Source organism: Alosa pseudoharengus, unplaced genomic scaffold (assembly GCF_046254945.1).
Source record: "Alosa pseudoharengus isolate Yale_2024_CS ecotype anadromous, Long Island Sound unplaced genomic scaffold, YU_APseudo_1.1 YU_APseudo_1.1_scf_3, whole genome shotgun sequence".
NCBI classification, from domain to species: Eukaryota; Metazoa; Chordata; class Actinopteri; order Clupeiformes; family Clupeidae; genus Alosa; species Alosa pseudoharengus.
In genome coordinates, this window is record NW_027468718.1 from 24170343 (window position 1) to 24183683 (window position 13341).

The window sequence follows — 13341 nt, forward strand, 5'->3', positions numbered from 1 at the left end:
AAAGCCTTGATAATATTTGTCCATTTCCCGGTTTTGTTCGTGCATTGGTGACCTAAATATTTAGTAGCCTATAAAGTACAACATCTACATGCAATATCTTTACAACAACGCCTAATTACGACCTATTAATCTGGACAACTTTATAGGCTACAGCCCTATAAAGGCTAAAGTTACTTTTAGTTTTGTTCCAATTTACCGTTGTGTAAGGTTTTAAGCACCATAATTTTGCCTACCTTGTTGTAGCCCATCTGAAATAACTCCAAGCTTCGCTATGTTCCCTCCATCCTTTCGTTATTTTCAAAAAACGTTTTATATCCATGATGGCCTTGAAGTCTTGAGTTAGTGAATTAGCTTAAATCAGCTTTTCATGTGCTGTTAACCAGCAACAGATAGTACAAGAAAGCAGCAAGTATGGTTACAATTTCTGTACAATTTCTGTAGTTGCTGCATCCATTCATTGTTATTCTCTCTCCTGCTCAAATAAATGTTGTGCGTGAATTAAGTTGATGATAATGTGTTTACAAACTCTGCTTTACAGAAAATATTGTAAATAGTCTACTGTCACGCAGTTAATGGGATACTGTGCAGAGTTGAAAGTTAGGTCAACTTAAACGAAGCCCTTGCTTGGCCGCCTGTGCTGCGCAACGCACACTTAGCTCCTCTCATCTATACAATGTAGTTCCCATTTCTGTAAAACATACATAATTTCAAAGAAAAATATTACCACTCGAGGGAAATCAGTGTGGTGTCCATGTGAAAAAATAGGCATAAATCTAGCGTACACATTTTCACGAATCACTGATGTGTTGATGACATAAATTAGGAAATGTTAAAGGACTTAAGGAGACGTGATGTTGAACTGCATGCCGATGCCATTTAACCCAAATGCCCCAGCGGCAGCACGGGAGAGAAGAGATTAACTGACGGAAGATATGCATTGTCTATAGAGAGGTAATGTTAGATTACATTGTACATTTCAAATATATCACCATGCATTCATAACCTCGTGATTCAGTGAGAATGATCCCAAAACATCGGAAAGTATGTCTTTGTGACAATTCTGTATTACATTTTGTCAAGATGAAAAATCAATAGCTAACTGTTCCAAACTGAACAGTGATTATAGCGCTGTGAACGCTCCTGGCTGCGCCTGGCAAATACGCCACCATAATAGCAATCAGCTATGGAACAAGCGTGCCTGTTGTTAAAGGGAATGTGAGATGATGCTCTGATTGGTTTATTGCATGTTATGCCCAAACCACACCCATGATTAATGTAGCTACTTCTGACCACCCCATTTTAGATTTGTGTCGGGCGCAACAGTCAATATCCCGCCGGTAATATAGCATCAGCGCCCAAGATCCGCCCACAAAGTCACTTGCGTTTTGCGCGAAGACACTTCCGTTTCAGACCATTAAAATAGGGCCCATCAACTGAAATGAAGCTAATAATTGAATCATTTAATGGCACCAGGAAGAGGATGCTCCTCTGTGTCCTTATTGTGTCTGGTGGCCAAACCCTCCATGACCCTCATCACATGGTGAAACCTGTTTTAGAAACAGACCAATCTCAGGCCATGAAGGTTATGAACTTTATGTTAAAGAAAAGTTTGTTTGAGATTAAAGGATTTGTTCTGATTGCATTAAGCCTACAAAGCCTCTGCTATTCAGAATCCTCTTACAGAACTGAAATCTGAAAGTTGACTTCAGATTAAAGCCACCCCTTTGATAGGTAAGGAATTGTATAACAACTTAGAGCATTTGGCTTCAGAGCCAGCTATAGATTTTTTTTAATTTAGTGTTTGGTTGCAATGTATCTTGTTTCTCTCTCTTATGTGTGGGCATGTTAGAGGTGGGGGAAATCCAGTCAATTCAATTCCAATATCATGATGTTCTGAAGTTCTGTATCAAATCAGATTATACATTATGAGTAAATCTTCTTGCCTATTAATCACCCAGATTTTTTTTAATGATCACTGGAGCAGTAAGCCTCTAAGAAATCATTTGTTTCTACAGTCCACACTCAGATTAATGTGTTTTGTTGACAATTTTTTAATCACATCACAATGCATCACATATTCATAATGAAGTACTGTGATCGTAATGAGTGACTCACAAATTCTTATACAATAATAATAATAATAATAATAATAATGTATCATAATACAATGATCATGGGGACTTTTTGTGTTTACTGGTTGTACTGTATTACACATACAATGAAAACATATTGATCAGCAATTGAATTCACACAAAATGTGTATGTCTGTGCAAATGCATTGGATGAAATGCATGTTGTGTGAAATACTAGAACAGGAAGTGTCTGTAGATGAGCGTGTTAGAGCGTATTTGGAGGTTGCCTGCTGCGCTGTTCTGTCAGCCCCCCCCCCCCACCCCCCGCCCTCCACCAAGTCCCACCTGCCAGTGCCCCCCACCCTAAGCCCCATCCGGCTGCAATCTCATTAGCACTGCCACCAGCAGCCTCATCCCTCCCTGCCCATCTGCTCCCAGTGACCTTTAGGCCCAGTTGGGCTCAGGCTGCGCCTCCGACAAAGCTCCAGAAGCCTCTCAAGATGGGATTTTTTTCATGAGTAAATACAGACATTTCTGGGAAATAATTCTGGGTCTGATATTGCATCAGAACAATCGTTTCTGCTGTTTGAATTTCAAGACTATGATTGTGGCAAACTTTTTAAACAATGGGTTTGGCTTTTCAGTACTTACTGTGTGTTGTGACAGGCACACTGCGTGTGGATGGTTTAAAGAGGACTTCGGATATTGTAATATTTCTGGTTGGACCATCAGTTAAGTTAGCAGATAAGTGGGCAGCCGTGGCCTACTGGTTAGCGCTTCGGACATCGAACCCCCGACCAGTAGGAACGGCTGAAGTGCCCTTGAGCAAGGCACCTAACCCCTCACTGCTTCCCGAGTGCCGCTGTTGTAGCAGGCAGCTCACTGTGCCAGGATTAGTGTGTGCTTCACCTCACTGTGTGTTCACTGTGTGCTGAGTGTGTTTCACTAATTCACGGATTGGGATAAATGCAGAAACCAAATTTCCCTCACAGGATCAAAAGAGTATATATACTTATACTTATACTTACAGTTATACCAATGATTTTGGCACTATAGTCAAATGGACTGATGTTATTTTTCCTGATGCCATGCTCATATTTCTGCTTAGGCACACAGTATGATTACTGCCTGCATATCAAAACCACGAGTACATATCTTGATCAGAAACTCTCTCTCTCTCTCTCTCTCTCTCTCCCTCTCTCTCCCATGTCTTCAGTTGGTGAACATGGTCTCATTTCCTTTACAGCTCACATTGAATCTGGACCACAAGACATGCTTTCTCAGACAGCAGGCAACTGTTCACCAAAAGCTGTGTTGTATTAAATATCTGAGTGAATAATAAAAAATATGTCATTTACATCCATCCTCCATGAAAATATGGCCTGATTTATTAGGAATCTAAATTCTGATGGATGTAGGCGGTGGAGCCCATTGCAGCTGAATAGAACAGCAGAGAAAAAAATATGCTCCATCAGGGAATGTACAGGCTATTGTGCATTTAAGACTAAAAAATGGGAAAGCAATTTTCTTCATTTTCTTCCAACAGGTCCCACAAGGCCAGTCTGAGAGTTGACTCAAAAGCAAATTTTTGAACATTTGAAACAGGAAGGGCTGCATTCCCCTCAGAGCCAAAGCTGGGGGGGAAGTCATCCAGATGTTTTCATGAGAAAAAGTCAATAGCCAAATGCTGAAAGCAATCTATTCCTGGTTCAATCACTGAGGTTTGTTAGCTCGGCAGGTCTTTGGAACAATTGAGTTATATGTGAGATCATGGCTAAATTATCAACATTATTATTTTATTCAATGAAAGGTATATTTGTATAATTTGCTAGTTGCTCCAACTAAAACAACATATTTTGTATTGTGTATTATTTTGATTAAACCTCTCACCCTAACATTATTCATAAAGAACGAAAGACTATCATTTTCACACTGACAAGTTACTGCTTACAATTACAATAAATTGCTCTCACCAGCTCCCTTCTCTTTCCTCTGTATTTCTCCGTATGTCTAATCTTTTTGTTTTACTTTAATGTCCTCAGGAGGATTTTGGACAAGCTCTTACACGTTCAGATTCCACTGCTTTGTGGGCTACTTGTAATGATATCAGCAAAATAATCGTATACTCCTCATTATAATACTAAACCAGAATGATGACCAATTAACACAAAATATCACATGAAGTCAGGGTTAATGGCTACAAGGTATAACTCCATAAAGAGCATTATCATTCTGATTCTGAATTAAATCCAGAATATCCTGTTGCTGTGTGTACCGGTTTCAGACATTATTTTTTCCAAACTCTGCGCTCATCTGGTCTGCCTCACAGTAATTTCAGGTGAAGGTAAGTGGTACTTATGCAGAAGATGTGCCTTGATAGATAATAGTAGTAATCTTATTTTACTGCAGCAGATGAAGTAAAGGGGATTTCCATTAGGTTAGGTCAAGGCTCCTTCTGCTTGCTCTGATTCATGCCCACCATACTTTCCCAAACGGTTCACGTGGAGAAAGGAAACTTTGTCATGGTGAATCATCATCTGTGTGCTTGACAACATCTGCAATCCAAACACTGTTTAGTCCACACTAGACACTGCTTTAGACATGGTTTCTGAATGCTTACAAAGATTGTTTGGTGTGACACACAAGCTTCTTTTCACTTGAATGACAGATGTATCAGTGCACTATTGAGAGCAAATTCCTGTCCATTCTTTGGCACTGATTTATTCCCTAGAGTGCAGCATCTGCTGAAGTCAGACCGAGACAGAGCTGGTTGAAACTGCAACAGTACAGTACCATGATCACTGAGAGTAATCAATCACACTCTAGATCTTAGTACTCCTTTGCTGACCACCACTTCCTAATGGTAAATCTGTTGGCCAAAATATTGCATGCTGAACCTTTAGGACTATTGCAGAGTTAGAGTTTGTGCTCTTTTTTCAAAGCACCATGGTCATCATCCATGTTCTAGGCAATGGTGGACTTATACAGTTAATGGAAACTAGGAGAAATGATATGCTGAGAGATAAGACCACAAGAGCATTTGAACATTTATGCTTGCTCCCATCTTTTCCATTTGATGCTGACAGACAAACTGGAGCAATCCACACTGATGACACTCACAGAGAATTGAATCAGCAACATGAAGGTACTTTCCCCTATAGAGAAAATGCTGCGCTTAAATAATCTTCCATTTCTGCTGACCTATGTGAGATTGAATGGCAAATGTTTGCCAGGAGCACCAGGTGCCCTATCAGCATGTAGAGGGTTAAAGCAGATCCCTGAGACTCCTGGCGCTTCTCTGGAAACCTGTAGGGCAGATGTGCACGTGGGCTTGTCAGAGAGGTATGCACGAACACACCCAGCTCAGGCAAAGCCAGCTGCACGACCACGGCAGCTCCACCGAGGAGAAGAGGCTCCGCACACACACACACACACACACACACAAGCGTGGCACACAGACAGACGGACACCCTCCGTGACACACTCGACTGCCACTGTCCCTCTGAGAGACTCCACACCCTGGGAAATCATGGGGGAGCAGGTAAGACTGGTGCTGTTAGTTTATGGACAGTCAAGTGACTCTCAACTGATGATTGGACAATAGTGTTGTTAGTCGGACTTGTTTCACAGACACTGCCACTCCTGGAGAGACTTTGCTTGATGTGCAAGTATGTTGGTGGAATAGTAATGGTTTAAGGAACATCAGTTGTTGTTGTTGAATAGGATTGATGCTAACAGTTGTTGAGCAAAATAAGGGTGTGGATTTGTGAAGTAAGTTAAGTTTGTTTACAGGAAATACTTGCTGCGAGCTGACAAACATGAAAGAGCATCCGATATAGCGTATGAAAATCCATTTTACGTTCATTTTTTAAACCAGGGCCTACCCATGCATAATGCCTCCAAGTAGTTATTGCATTTCATTATAGTTTTAGGCCCCTGAAATTAATGGGGGTTTTTTTTATGGATTTCCACTTGGAAAAATAATTACTGGTCACAGCCTGGGTGGCAAATATCAAGATGAATGATGTACAGCCAGAGGAGCTGACTTTAGCTTTTCAAGGAGAGGAGAGAGGAGGATGTGCACTTGAGAGGAATAAATCACAAACAGCTTTGGGCAAGTTGTTTCTTGCATGAGCAAACAGTCGATTAATAGCTTACTAAAAGGTAGAGGCAGGGGCTGTTGCCTGCCTCACTGCTTAACAGGCCTGCTTAGCAAACGTTAGACATGTATAGTGTGAATTCGCTAATGCACTGTTAAATTAAACACAGCGCTATGGTTTGGAGAAAGCAAAACATCAGGGCCTTCCACTCTGTTTATCATAACTCTTCCATTTAGTGAGATGATTGATTGGTGTCATACATGTTGGGACTTGTGAGTGAAGGGAAGTCCATGAGTGTTTTTCTGTCTGGTCCTCCTAAGATGTCTCATCATATGGTCTGGAAACACCTTGCCATGTAAGGAGTGAGATGTTGTGCATTAGACCATAAAACATCAGCTCCTGCATTTTTCTACCTTCTTTGAATCCGACCGCTGGACTCTAATAAAAATCAAACTTCTGTAATCTAGATTTGGGATGAGTGCTGATGTAGCAAAGTTAAAGCAACACCAAAGCACTTTCTCTCTGTCGCACGCACGTAATTTGATTATCCAGCACCGGCTTTGCAAATAACGATGTCCACAGATTGCGGCATCAGAAGCAAGTAAAATTTGTAGTTTCTTATGTCTCATTCCATCAAACTACAGATCCGCTACCCAATCTGGCAAACTTGCATAGTGCGGTTATAGCCGATAGAGGGTGTTGCTTTAAATGCTTGAATGTCTTCCTCCCTAAGGGTTAACTGGATTTGATCCAAGCCTTGGGATTACCTGGTTTACCTGGATTACCAGACACCCCAACTCATATCCATTGAAATGGCAAAACAAGAACTCAATCCAGAGAGGGATATTTACAGCCATATACATTAGACTGAGGCGTTACCATCTTTATTATACAATATCTAAACTATGCGCAAGCACAGTACTAGGCAACACCCCCTACCACCTCCTGTAAAGACTAGTCTCTGAAGCAACACAGAAAATAATAATAAATAATGCAAAGGCATTTTTATGACTAGCGAATGCATGCCCTGGCAATGATAAGACATTCAGTTTCAACATGATTAGCTTCAGGTTCATTACAACACTGGTATCTTAAGAGGACAGGCATGAGGTGTTTTAGTAAAGATAACTATTGGAAGTGCTGTGGTAAGTACAGCCCACACCTGTCACAGAGCTGGTGCTTGCAGATGTACACTGCCTACTGTAGGTTCTGACAGTATGATTTCCCTGCCAGTATTTTGTACCATCTGTGTTTTTGAATCAGCGCAGTTCTTGCACCATACAGATGGATGGAGCATGGAGACACTTTGAGCCCTTGGTTTGAAAGCCTTCATGACAGAGAGCCTGTTTTCCAAGAAAATCTCTCAGATATGGAAAGACTCTGAAACCATTGCTCATACATGCTTTAGGTCTTACTTGACATCACTTCATCTCTTCAATCTTGAGGAATGGATAAATAGTGTTTTCCAAACACGATACCAGAAGACTCATGGTTCTGTTTGTGGCAAAAGAATATTAACTGTGTGTGAGAGTGCGTTAGGCAGAATCTCTGATGGGTTATGTTTTCTTGGTAATACTTGATTTGCAGTATGACTGAGCAGTATAGCCAAGACATACTGCTCATACTGGATATTGCTGTGACTGTTTATAGAGATGGCATGCAGATCTGGTATGTAATATATTGTGAGTAGGTAAGAAACAGATCCTGAGTTGGTTGAGGGCAGTTTATCATGTATGCAGTATGCTAGACTAATACTGTTCATTTGATGTAAAGTGAAACCATTCCTTTTCATTGAAAGTCAAATCATTCTGTTCACTCTCAGGACTTCATTTTGCACTAAATCTGCAGTGTGCTCTTTGACAGGCTGAGGCTTCATTAACATCTAGCATTGTGACGTCCCCACAGATTTCAATAAATCCATCACAATCTGGAAGCAATTAAAATGTCTCAACCAGCAGCATGTGAAGAATTTACCACTAACCAACAAAAGACAGATTCATTTTTCTGGACACAAACATTAAGTCAGACGTTTCTTGGATGTTATTTATGGAAGAACCAAAAAAATGCATGATCTGATGTTCTAGATGTCATTCCACCGTTCTTTGAATTGTTAGTGTGATAGTCCTTGTCGTCAGTCCTGAGTCCAAGCAGATCGTATTTTCAATTTGATGATCAGTTTTACACAGTTGGTAATGTTTTCTAGTCGGATATTGAATTACGCATTTGCTTGTAAACTCCCATTTAATTTGTTGCTGCATATACGTACACTGACTGAAAACATATCAAAATTGATATTTTGTGAGCAACTGATTTCTGTGTACATGTGTATGTATATTTGAGATGATGGTGATGCTGATGGTGTCCTGGGAGTCCTATAACTTGCCCTTAAAAGACCACCATCAGGGAAGGTCAGGGAGGTCCCTGATAATCCTCCTTGAATCCCCCACTGCCCAAACACTTTCAAATGTGGGATAGAATCTCCTGCCAAGAGGGAGAGTATTCCCCTGTCATCTGTGCTCTTCATCCCTACCAGCCATATAGTCTTTAGGCTCCTTTGCAGCCCCACTTCCAGGCAGCAAGTATGCAAGGCCCCAGGGGATGAAAAACTGACTCTGAAGTCTGAAGTCTGATCCTCTACTGGAAATGCCAGTAAAAGTATTTATGATGGACCAACACAATTGTTCATTCCAAGTGTCTGGGTGTGTTTTCAATTACAATAATAGTGTGGCTATAAAACTGTAATATTTCAATATAATGACTAGAGACATTGTTTAGTTTGCGTTATTTGTTGATCTATTTACTCAAAAAGTTGGAGAACATCTAAATGTTCACACTGGATTTTTTCCATTGAAATGCAGCCATTTTGGATTTTTTTTTTCTAGTGATACTCCTGTAGCTTTCGCTGTCCATTTGGGTAATACGTGTATCAGTCTCTTTGTTCTCTGCTTTGAGCTCTTGCTCCATGATCAGCCCAGTCAGTATCGATCAGAGTTGTTTGCTGTTTCTCTGGAGATGGGACGGGAGGGTTCTGGCATCTGAAACCTAAGGGCCGGTCGTGTTGGCAGACTTAGGCACTCAGTGTTCCAACAGCAAAGGAATCAGTTCTAGGTCAGCGCCCACTGGAGCTCATTCTGGAGAGTGACCTGGCGTTACTGCAAGCTATTGTAGCTAATTATAGGGAAGTATAGATTTTGTGGAGATGATATGGATCAAATATAGCGAGTTCACCGTATAGCAGATATAGTATGCTGGAAAAGCTCTCCACTCCCACTCCAGTGGAAAGCATCCCAATCATGTGCCTGACCTAATTCACTAGAAAGTAAGAGAAATCTCCTCATTTGGCAAATATTTGTGAATATAAATGGCACATTAATCTCCTGATACTCCCCATGGGTGGTCTGATGTCCACACTCGGTGATTATTCCCGTTTCCATTAATCCGTACCGTCCGGCCACTCAGCAGCCGAGCGGAGTCGCCCGTTCTCCTCTCGTGCCTCCTGGTCTTGGTGCAGCCCATCAGCTCTCCTCCTCCTCCTCTCCTCCTCCTCTCCTCCTCCTCCTCCTCTCCTCCTCCTCCTCCTCCTCCTCTCCTCCTGCTCCTCTCCTCCTCCTCTCCTCCTCCTCTCCTCCTCCTCCTCCTCTCCTCCTCCTCCTCCTGCTCCTCTCCTCCTCCTCTCCTCCTCCTCCTCCTCCTCTCCTCCTCCTCCTCCTCTCCTCCTCCTCCTCCTCCTCCTCTCCTCCTGCTCCTCTCTTCCTCCTCTCCTCCTCCTCCTCCTCCTCTCCTCCTCCTCCTCTCCTCCTCCTCCTCCTCTCCTCCTCCTCCTCCTCTCCTCCTCTCCTCCTGCTCCTCCTGTCCTCCTGCTCTTTCTCTCCTCCTCCTCCTCTCCTCCTCCTCCTCCTCTCCTCCTCTCCTCCTGCTCCTCCTCTCCTCCTGCTCCTCTCCTCCTGCTCCAGCCAGCCGGTCCAGGCCCAGCGCTGACGGGAGCCTCTGCACCACACATGGGGCCCAGCGGTGCGGGGAAGCCCCTCCGACTGACCCCATCTGGCCACGCAGCCTGGTTATCTGGGCCGCCTCATCACAATCGGCTCCCTGAGGCCCCCCCCCACACACACACACACACCACCACCACCTCCCCCACCCCCCTCCAGCTCCCTCTGTCTTTGTTCCCCAATTTGCTGGGCTTTTGTTTTTTTCAGGGCGAGGGGAGCGGGGCGTGTCAGGGCCCAAAGTGGCGCCCACCATTACTGGAGCCGGAGCCCATGAAATAGCCCAGAGGAAGAGGCGCTTCCCCGCACGCTTCACGCCAAAGTGAGCACATAGCGGCAGAGGCAGGGGGGCGGGGGCGGGGGCAGGGGCGGGGGAGGGGGAGGGGGAGGGACCACGCTGGCTAGGTGACTGGGTTTTGTTTGGAATCAGAGTTTCGGACATGTGCTTGTGTAAGGGACAACCGCCCATTGCCTCCTATACTGTACAAGAGTTGCATCCATTTGCAGAGGGCCAACAACAGAGCGCAGAGAGAGTGAGTACTTCTTCCCCGTGCTTTTGCGCTCCGCCAGCATGATGTATGACCCAGTTAGTTCATTAGAAGTGTAATGAGATTCATCATCAGGAAGGACACAGATGGAGCTGTATTTGGGGGTGTTTAGCTGTGAAAAATTATGCATGTGTTTATTTCATTTACAAACATCTTGATGAGTTATCACAAGATTATTTCTCAAGATGTTGCTCATTAATTCTCTTGATGTAGCTCACTACTTCCAATGTAACCTCATCAGACATGGGAGATCAGAGCGTGTTTTGCCTTCCTGCTGTGTTTTTCTCTTCTAAATTTGGTCTTTACACACTAACTTCCAGTGTGTTTGTGTAAAACATTATTAGACAATGGCTGATTCAGTGCATACATGATTCCAGTGTAGATTGATTAGATGCCAGCCTAATGAGGACACAGTTATAATAAGCATGGACACGACCGCATACGTACAATACAAAAGTGTACAATATCATGCACCACATAGCAATATGATCAAGTAAATTGTTTTAATCCTATTTTAAATCTCTAATTGCTTTCATGCTGTTGTAATCCAGCAAGATGTTTATGGCACATGGCAAGAGGTACCCATTCACGAATGGCCACGGGCCATGCATGGCCTTCTTAAAAATGCTTGAATATTAATTTACGCAATTACTTGATAGTACGCACTGTTTACATTCTGTCTTTATGTAGGGCAAGCGCAGTTCATTTGGTGACCATGCCATATCAATAATGTATAAAGCTTTGTCTCAGTGGCTGGTGCTCCAGTTGAGTCTGCATAGAGTGATGTCAGATTTCTTCAGCTTGGTCCATCCCTCCATCCCTTTGCCCGTAGGATGACATACATTTAGCTAGACTGACTGGACTCATGTGTGCTTGTGTGGAAGGACATAAGGATGGACCTATTACAGTCACATTCTTCACTGCATCAAGCAGCCAGTAAAGATACTGTGGTGTGCATAAATGCTATTAAAAAACAATCAGAAGATAAAGCATAATCATATGCCATTGTATGCCATTGTATCACATGCCATTGTATGAAGTCATTGAGATGAGTATTATATGACTGTAAGTATGATTTGTGTTTAGAAGTGCATGGCTGATGCTGTTGACCTGCCATAGCACTGCCTCTGTGGAGAGACACTGTTGAGCTCTGAGTGTCTTTGGAGGAAAGTGGACGTGAAGCATCATCATCATTGCCACCTTGTCATCCTCAGTGGGACTAGAAGCACTGCCCATTCATCAGTATTCCACCATCCAATTCATTCGGACATATTTCATACATGGAGAAATCCAAAGCTTGTGTTCCTAACCCATAAACAGCTCTCCGGCCAAGGTGGCTTCTGTATCCTCCAAACAGTTGTTTTCCCCCCACTGTTTTCTAAAAGGCCTTGTGAGTCACTGAAAATTGAGAATCCAGCTGCATTTCATGTGGGCGAATTGGAGACAGCATCTTAACCACAACCCAGAAATGTCTTCTTGGAATAGGTCAAATGCACCAGATTCAAAGTTTCCACTCAGCCATAGTCCCTGACAAAATGAAGGTTTTGGAGTTGACCTTCAGATAGTATGGTAACTGCTTGTTATCAGTCAAACCTATCATCCCAAAAATAAGCAGTGCTTAGAAATGGCACATCTAATTAGGAGACGGAGCACTTGGGTCTCTTGTGTCAACAGTGTGGTGATGCTCCACTGAAGCTCCCTGTGCCGGTCCATTTCACTGCGATGGCTAATGCACTTCAAGGGCGCTCCATCAGAATGAATGCGGATAGTGCCAGTAATATTGTGTACTGGATCCTCCCCCTACATCACTGCTGTGCACTGTGACCACACGTTTTGGTCAGAAAAGTCACAGCAGTGCAGAGCATGTATTGCAAAACATCAGTGAGTGTTTCTGAGTACATATGAGTATTGGCCACATGCAGTACTGGCAAGTGATGTGCTTAGTCACATGAGCAATGATACACTTACAAAAATGACACATGAATATAAACAGGTACTGAACCTAATTTGTACACATTGTTGTACACATAATTCATACTTAGCCAGAGGACACTGGCTGACATCACTTAAGCTGAGTTGACAGCCTCAAGTCCCTCTCCCCGGGTTGGATAAGTATCTCTGAGAAGTGCCCCCATGACAACCTGTGTGCCTCTCCATGTCAACCTGTCAACTTAAGGGCTTTGTGTAGGTCACTACAAACAGACAGGCCCTTCACCAGTCCGACTGCCTCGTGAAAAAATGCGTCCGAGTAAACAACTTCCTTTTCAGTGTCCCCCGTCTCCCGCGCCTTTCCATTGGGCCCTCTCCCAAACACAAGAGAGTGTGGGGGAGCTGCAGAATGGAGCCAGCTCTGTGCCTGGGTAGGAAACAAGCAGCCTTTCATCTGCTAGGCTGGAAGCCTGGCTCTGAAAAGATTAGAGTGCTGCTGGACGCAAATGCCAAGATGCAGCGAGAAACACTTACGCACCGCCATGGTAACAGGAGACGTAAAATATGTGTAGATCTCTCCCACTGCTTACTGCCAGAGAAGAAAGGGAAAAAGACAACATTATGTATGTGACTAACACACTTTGAATGCACTTATACAGGACTAACTGTTCTGAAGCCAAATACATAATGTGAAATGTTAATGACT

The 13341-nt window shown here is 43.2% G+C and overlaps 1 protein-coding gene across 1 annotated transcript in view; it reads left to right on the forward strand.

Moving 5' to 3' along the window:
• The first annotated feature begins 5476 nt into the window (after positions 1-5476).
• mid1 (midline 1) overlaps positions 5477-13341 on the forward strand; it is a 31856-nt gene continuing 23991 nt past the window's right edge. The window contains exon 1 of the mRNA XM_076263661.1: positions 5477-5613. The gene's annotated coding sequence lies outside the window, so the exon portion shown is untranslated. The remainder of the gene's footprint in view (positions 5614-13341) is intronic.